The sequence below is a fragment of the Lactuca virosa genome, chromosome 8 (genome assembly GCF_052849685.1).
Source record: "Lactuca virosa cultivar CGN04683 chromosome 8, Lactuca_virosa_CGN04683_v6, whole genome shotgun sequence".
Classification (NCBI taxonomy): Eukaryota; Viridiplantae; Streptophyta; class Magnoliopsida; order Asterales; family Asteraceae; genus Lactuca; species Lactuca virosa.
This window is the reverse complement of record NC_136433.1, coordinates 84,800,740-84,807,187: the sequence shown is the minus strand read 5'-3', so window position 1 is coordinate 84,807,187 and position 6,448 is coordinate 84,800,740.

The window sequence follows — 6,448 nt, the reverse complement described above, 5'->3', positions numbered from 1 at the left end:
TTTTCATTAACACATTTGCTGAATCAACTTTGAGTGGTACAAATCAAATTAATGTTGTGAATAAGTTGGTGTTGGTAAAGGACTTCTCTAAAATTGATTGGTGCAAGTATATCCTAGATTGTTTGGTAAGCAGAAAACAACTGTGGAGAAGAGATGATAAGACATGCTATTACAGTGGACCTATACTAGTTTTGACGGTAATATTGTTGTGTATATTAAATATTTACTTTATTTTATGACAGTAATATGTATAATGAATTACTTAATGAAGTTTAATCTTTTTTGATGTAGCTGGTGTATGTATATAGAATGAAGTTCACAGGTTTGAAGATAGTGAAAAGGTTACGGTTTGTTAGAAATGTTACTGGTTCTTTACTTGAGAAAATAGAGAAGATGGAAAATAGTGCTGGGGGGTTTGGTTAGGCAGTTACTAGAAAACTTTGAGGATATTGGTGATGATGATGGAATGGTTGATGAAGATGATATGTTGGACGGGATGATGAGGGATTATGGTGACGAGGAGGTAAGCTATAAATTCACTAAGAATTCAGAACAATATTTCTTTCAGAATTGTAAAAAATGATAGTTTAATATGAAACATAAATGCAGATATTGCTGATTTAAATTGAATGACTTGATTTATAGTTATTGATCTATTTGGAACATTATTTTTTTAGAATATTAATCATGATATGTTAATATAAAACTTACAGGCATACGTGGCTGTTATCAAGCATAGCTATGGAGTAATATTGTCTGAAAAGAATAATATTGAAAAAGCTCTAAAACATGGAATTGAGAAATTCCCAGACAGCTTGAGCTTGAAGGAGTGGTGTGAAAAAAACGAAAAATTGTTCAAAGAAGTTAATAATGCAGAGAGTGGAGGAATGAAAGACAAGGATCCTAGTTTTGATGGTCATAGTAACAAAGGAGATGCAGATGATGGTAAAGAAGCAGAATTCTCGCCAATTAGAGGATTGGTAGTTGAAGGGGAAAAGAAGGATGATGGTGGAGGTTTCAGTACACCTCAAATGGATAAGGTAGATAATACAGTTAATCTAACCTGTTCACAATTCTTGGAGAATCCTGAAGTGTTGGCAACAACAATTAAAATGACGGATGAGGCTGTGTTGGAAAGTTATAAAAAAGAGAAAAAAAGAGGAAAGAAAATCATGGAAACAGTTGAGGTATGTGAGGAAGATGATGACCATGGAAAAAGGGGAAAAAGAGATCAAAAGATACCTGTATATGGAAAATCACCTTTTGTTGAAAGGATTGTTAGAATGAGTGACAAGGTGAAGAAGGATGAAATGTCGTTATACAACTATATTTTTGCATCAAAAAGAGATTATGGGTAAGTTAAATAATACAATTTAGTGGTTTGCTTTTAAAATGTGGTGTTATAACAGTGATAATTTTATAATTGTCGAGCAGGGAAGAGATATGGAACATTGGTAGCGGGCATGTGTTGCATCAAGGATTCGCCTATCATTTTAAAAGCAACACGTTTATTCATGCGATAATTATTGACTGTTGGTCATCATTACTAAACAGAATGGAGGAGCTCAGGGATGTAGGATCAGTTTCTAGAGTATTCTTTGACACAAATTTTTTGGTAAGTATTAAAATTAAAATTAGTTCCAGTCGAATAATATGTGTTTTATTGATTGGTTTATTAATCTGTACAGGCAGAAGAGATACTGGGTGGAGCATTGTCACCTGAAAGAACTCAAAAATTATTTGATTAAATGTTGAAACTCCACCTTAAAAGTCTACCAAAACAGGAAAAGCTGAAGGATATTGGACTGGTGATTTAATTAAACCTTGTTTTTTTATCAATTACAACCATAACATACAATACTATCTTATTGGACCACTATGTGTTATGTAACAGGTTTTCTTCGCAATAGTTGATAATAGCAAATATTATCTGATATGCTTTGATCTAAGGGTTCCAACATACTACATTATAGACCATGTGACATGAAATGGTTCTGTTGAGGAAATCTATGGAATAAAACACCTTCATGTGGTATGTTGAAGCTTTATTATTTGAAAGATTTAAAATACATGAGTTTAATATTGAATTGTAAAATGATTGTTTTGTATCGCAGAAAAAGTTGCTTGTGAACTATTTGAAAACAGAGAATTACCAAAAGTCAACAGCTTTCAACAAGATTAAAGCTCGTGTAATGAAAATGACATGGAAAGTAGAGAAAGAAGGATCAGACTGTGGAGTATATCTTATGAGGCATATGGAGTCATATATGGGGGAAAATGAAGGGCGTTGGGATTGCGGTTTTACAGGAAAAAAACAGACTGATTTACTTGCATTAAAAAATCTACGAATCAAATACATGGCAAAGCTTATGAAATCAGAGTACAACAAACATAAAAGTATGTTGGAGAAAGATGCAGAAGCATATGAGAGGCTTGATCCATTGCAGATATTGGCTATGATGAATGAAGTGAAGGAAATCAGGGAGAAGCAGAAACGTGGAAGGCGTCGATTTTAAGATGGGAGTGTTATGATGTTAGGATGGTTGGTTTTGAAAGACGTTTGGTAGTATGTTTGGTTTAAGTGTATGTTTTTTTATTTTGGTCTAGTATTGTGTGTTTTGGGGTAACAGTTTAGCATGGTAGGATTGTTATATGGTGTAAGATTTTTGGTAACATTGTTTGTTTTGGTCTAACTTATTTGCTTGGGGAACAATGTTGATGTGTTTTATTATGTTCTAGAATTGTTTGTTTTTTAGAAACAGGTTAATGTGAATGGTGTTTGTTCTAGTAGAATCTATTTTTTGGTAATTGTTACTACTTGATTGATGTTGGAATGTGTATATGGATATGAAAGCTATCAAAATATGCAATGTGTTGGAAGATGGTTTGTAATGTACAGGTAAGTTTAGTTTATAAATCATACATTATGATATGCATTTGATGTTGTAGTTTGATACAAGTTAGTGTAGACAGTTTTGGTGTATGTAAAATGTTTTAAGTATAATTACATGATATTCTGATGGAATGTATCTGTTTGAGTACAAGTGGTAGAATGTATGAAGATTATGATTTAACATGATTGTTTCGATGATATATGTCATATAGGATACAAGAATAGTCATGTGTAAGAATTGTTAGAGTTGAGTGTACATAATGTTCTGGAAGAATATAATAGCTTACGTTATAAATGGTAAAGTATAACAAAATGAGTAGTTGAAAGATGGTTTGTAATGCACATGTATGTTTTGTTTTTCAAGAATAATATGTGTACATTTGCCCTGACCATTAAAAAAGGAAACTGCTAAATGTTATGTTTACAAGATATTCTGACAGAATATATGTGCTGTTTTGCAAGTGGTAGAATGTATGAACATTATGATTTTCCTTGTTTGTTTCAATTTTCAATTTCAGATAAGATGCACATTAATAGTGGTAGAATGTATGAAGGTTATGTTGTTACATGTTAAGATACTTATTAATGGTAGATAAGAATTGTTACAAAATATGCAAAAGTGTATGACAATGTATGACAATTTTATTAAATACAATGAAATCTGTAAGCAGTAAAATAAATAAAGATGAAACAAAAAAGTTTTAATGTAATATAATATTAAAAGAAAAACTACATATAAAGCATACTACTTAGTCACGTTTTTTAAGAGGACAATTTCGTTTATCATGATTAGCCATCTGTTTACATAAAGCACACTTTCGCTTAGGCTTCGAACCAACTTTTTGCAGCATTTCTTTTTTTGATTTTAATCTCTTGCCACGACTGACAGTTCCCTTATTACGAATATCTGATGGGTTGTCAATATCGGGAGCATCATTAGTTAATTCTACGCCTATAATCTGGTTGTAGAATGCTTCTGTTGATGGCATCTCAGGGGCTGGACAATCATCTACAAATTTTTTTCTTCAGCTTATTCAACTCCTCAAGGTATGACTTTGACTTCGATGCATCATGGCTTAAAAATGAAACACAACGATCTACGTTTGAAAAAATTTCAATAGCCGTCATGTCAGAGTTAGAGTCTAGTAAAGAATTAGAAAAACGCCTTTTAAGCAATTCTGTTGGAACAACATCCCGACGCCACCGTTTCATAATGTATTCTTCAGGAATCTGTTCAATACTATAGAACTTAAAAACACAAAATATGTGCCTACACAAAATACCGACATGTTCAAAATGCATGCAGGTACATTTGTATGAACCATCTGTTGTTGAGTGTGTAACCTGGAATATGTATGAAAAAATATGAGTTTCAGTAATAAAGTATTGTAGTGTGATTAACAAAAAATAATTACGCATTGTTAAAGTAATAACGTACGATGTATTGGGTATCCTCTGTAAGACGATCGTAATGGTATTCCTCAAGTTTGTCATCAACAACAGGACTTGATGGTTGCCTTGTTGTTATGTTCTTTTGCTTCTCCAAAACAATAATAGTGTCAACACAATTATTAGAAGTAACACTCATTTGGAAACAAGTGTTATCAGAATCTGATATCTCTTTCTGCACCTGATAAAAAATTTTACGAGTGTAAACCTTTGAAGCATGTGCTTCAATTGGACTAGATGTGATAAATCTAGGAAGTGTTGTAGCAGTGTTAAAGTCGTTGACAACTTGATTACGCCTTTGCCGTTCCATAACACCCTCAAATGTCATCATAAACATTAAAAGATAAGAACCAGTAAGGGTATTGTTCTGAAACGACCAATTTTGGCCTTCCGACAATGATGTAGTTCTCATAAGACCAGACATCGGTATGTCCTTGAAAAATGCAGGTACCCAACGTCTACGCAACCCATACATCTCTTGCAACCACTTGTTATTTGAAATGTTAAACTCATTTAAACAAGATTTCCATTCCTTTTCAAAATCATGTGGTTCTAGATTAAAATTCCAAATTATAGAGTGAAAACGCTTTCGAAAGGCTGAGTTTGTGGCTAGTTGCGATGTTATCTGAAAAAAAAATATATGTTAGTATAAAATAAATAATTGTGCTGCACAAGGAATGCAGGGTCTGAATGGTGTAAACTATGAATTCTAACAGAATGTTCTTTAAAATTCTTAAAGAATGTATCTTAAAATCTAGCAAAAGCCGGTAATGAATTGTAGTTGCGGCATAGATTTTGTTCTGAAATATTTTATTTCTAATTGAAGAATATGTGCTAACAAGGTAAACATACTGAGTTTGGGTTGAATATAAAAAAAATATTGACCTTGTTTGGAAGTTTTTTTGTAATATGCCACATACAAAACCTATGTGCTGACATTGGAAATACTTCATTAACAGCCTTGTTTAAAGCTGGATCTTGATCTGTAAGAACAAGTGTAGGTTGTTTTTTGAATGATTTCAAAAATGCTCTAAGCAACCAGGAGTAAGAACTAGTATCTTCTCTACTCAAAAGTCCAACGCCAAAAGTCACACATTTCTTATGATTATCTATACCAGTGAAAGGTACGAAAACCATATCATATCTGTTAAAAAATATAAAACTTGGTAAGCGTTATTGGAATCAAGAAAAATTATGTGAAAAGATTGCAAAATTTAAAAATACTTATTCATGCTGAATGTGGCATCCAGAGAAACAACGTCTCCAAAAGCATTGTAGTTGTACTTTGCAGTTTCGTCAGCCCAAAAAATCGAATTCAATTTTTTCTCAACAACTCTAAAATCGAAAGAAAAACTTGGGATATTTTTTTCCTCTCCAGCATCTTCAATACAAGGAATTTTGCATCCCTGGCACCTATGTAAGAATTGAGATTTCTCGTATTGTTCTTGAAATCAGAAACCAACCCACCTCGAATGTCAGAACCACCTTGAAGTCTGGAATACAATCTATGTGCTCTTGAGGCACCAATATTTTGCTTTGACAAGTTATGAATAAAGATCTCCTGTGAATAATCAAGTTTCCTCTTTGTACGAGACAAAAACATATTGTCCTTACCAAACAACATATGATTATGTTGTTCAAAAAATTTAGCAACATTATATTTATTAGTACCATGTAGTAGAATAACAACAATTTTCGCTTTGCATTCGCACCTAAATGAGTCTTTCCTTCTCTGAATCTTATTATGTTGAGGGTCCAAAGTATCCACTTTAGCGGTTGTTGGTTTACCTTCCCGATTGCATAGCAAATGTCGTTGTGTGGTAATGCCAGATTCGGTTGTTCTAAATGGTCCAAGCCTGACATCAAAGCCTGCTAATGATGCATAATTGTAATACATTGATAATGCTGCTGTATATGAATCAAAAATTGAATTGATTTTAGGTTTGATGTTGTCTGAAACATCAGGAATCCAATACGATGATCCACCAGGAGAGACATAATCATGTGTAACATGAGATTGTTCTGCATAAAAGAAAAATCAAAAAAGTTTCAAAGAATTAATCTAGTTTATTAAACTTTTTTTTTTCATATACTAACCTTCCTGAA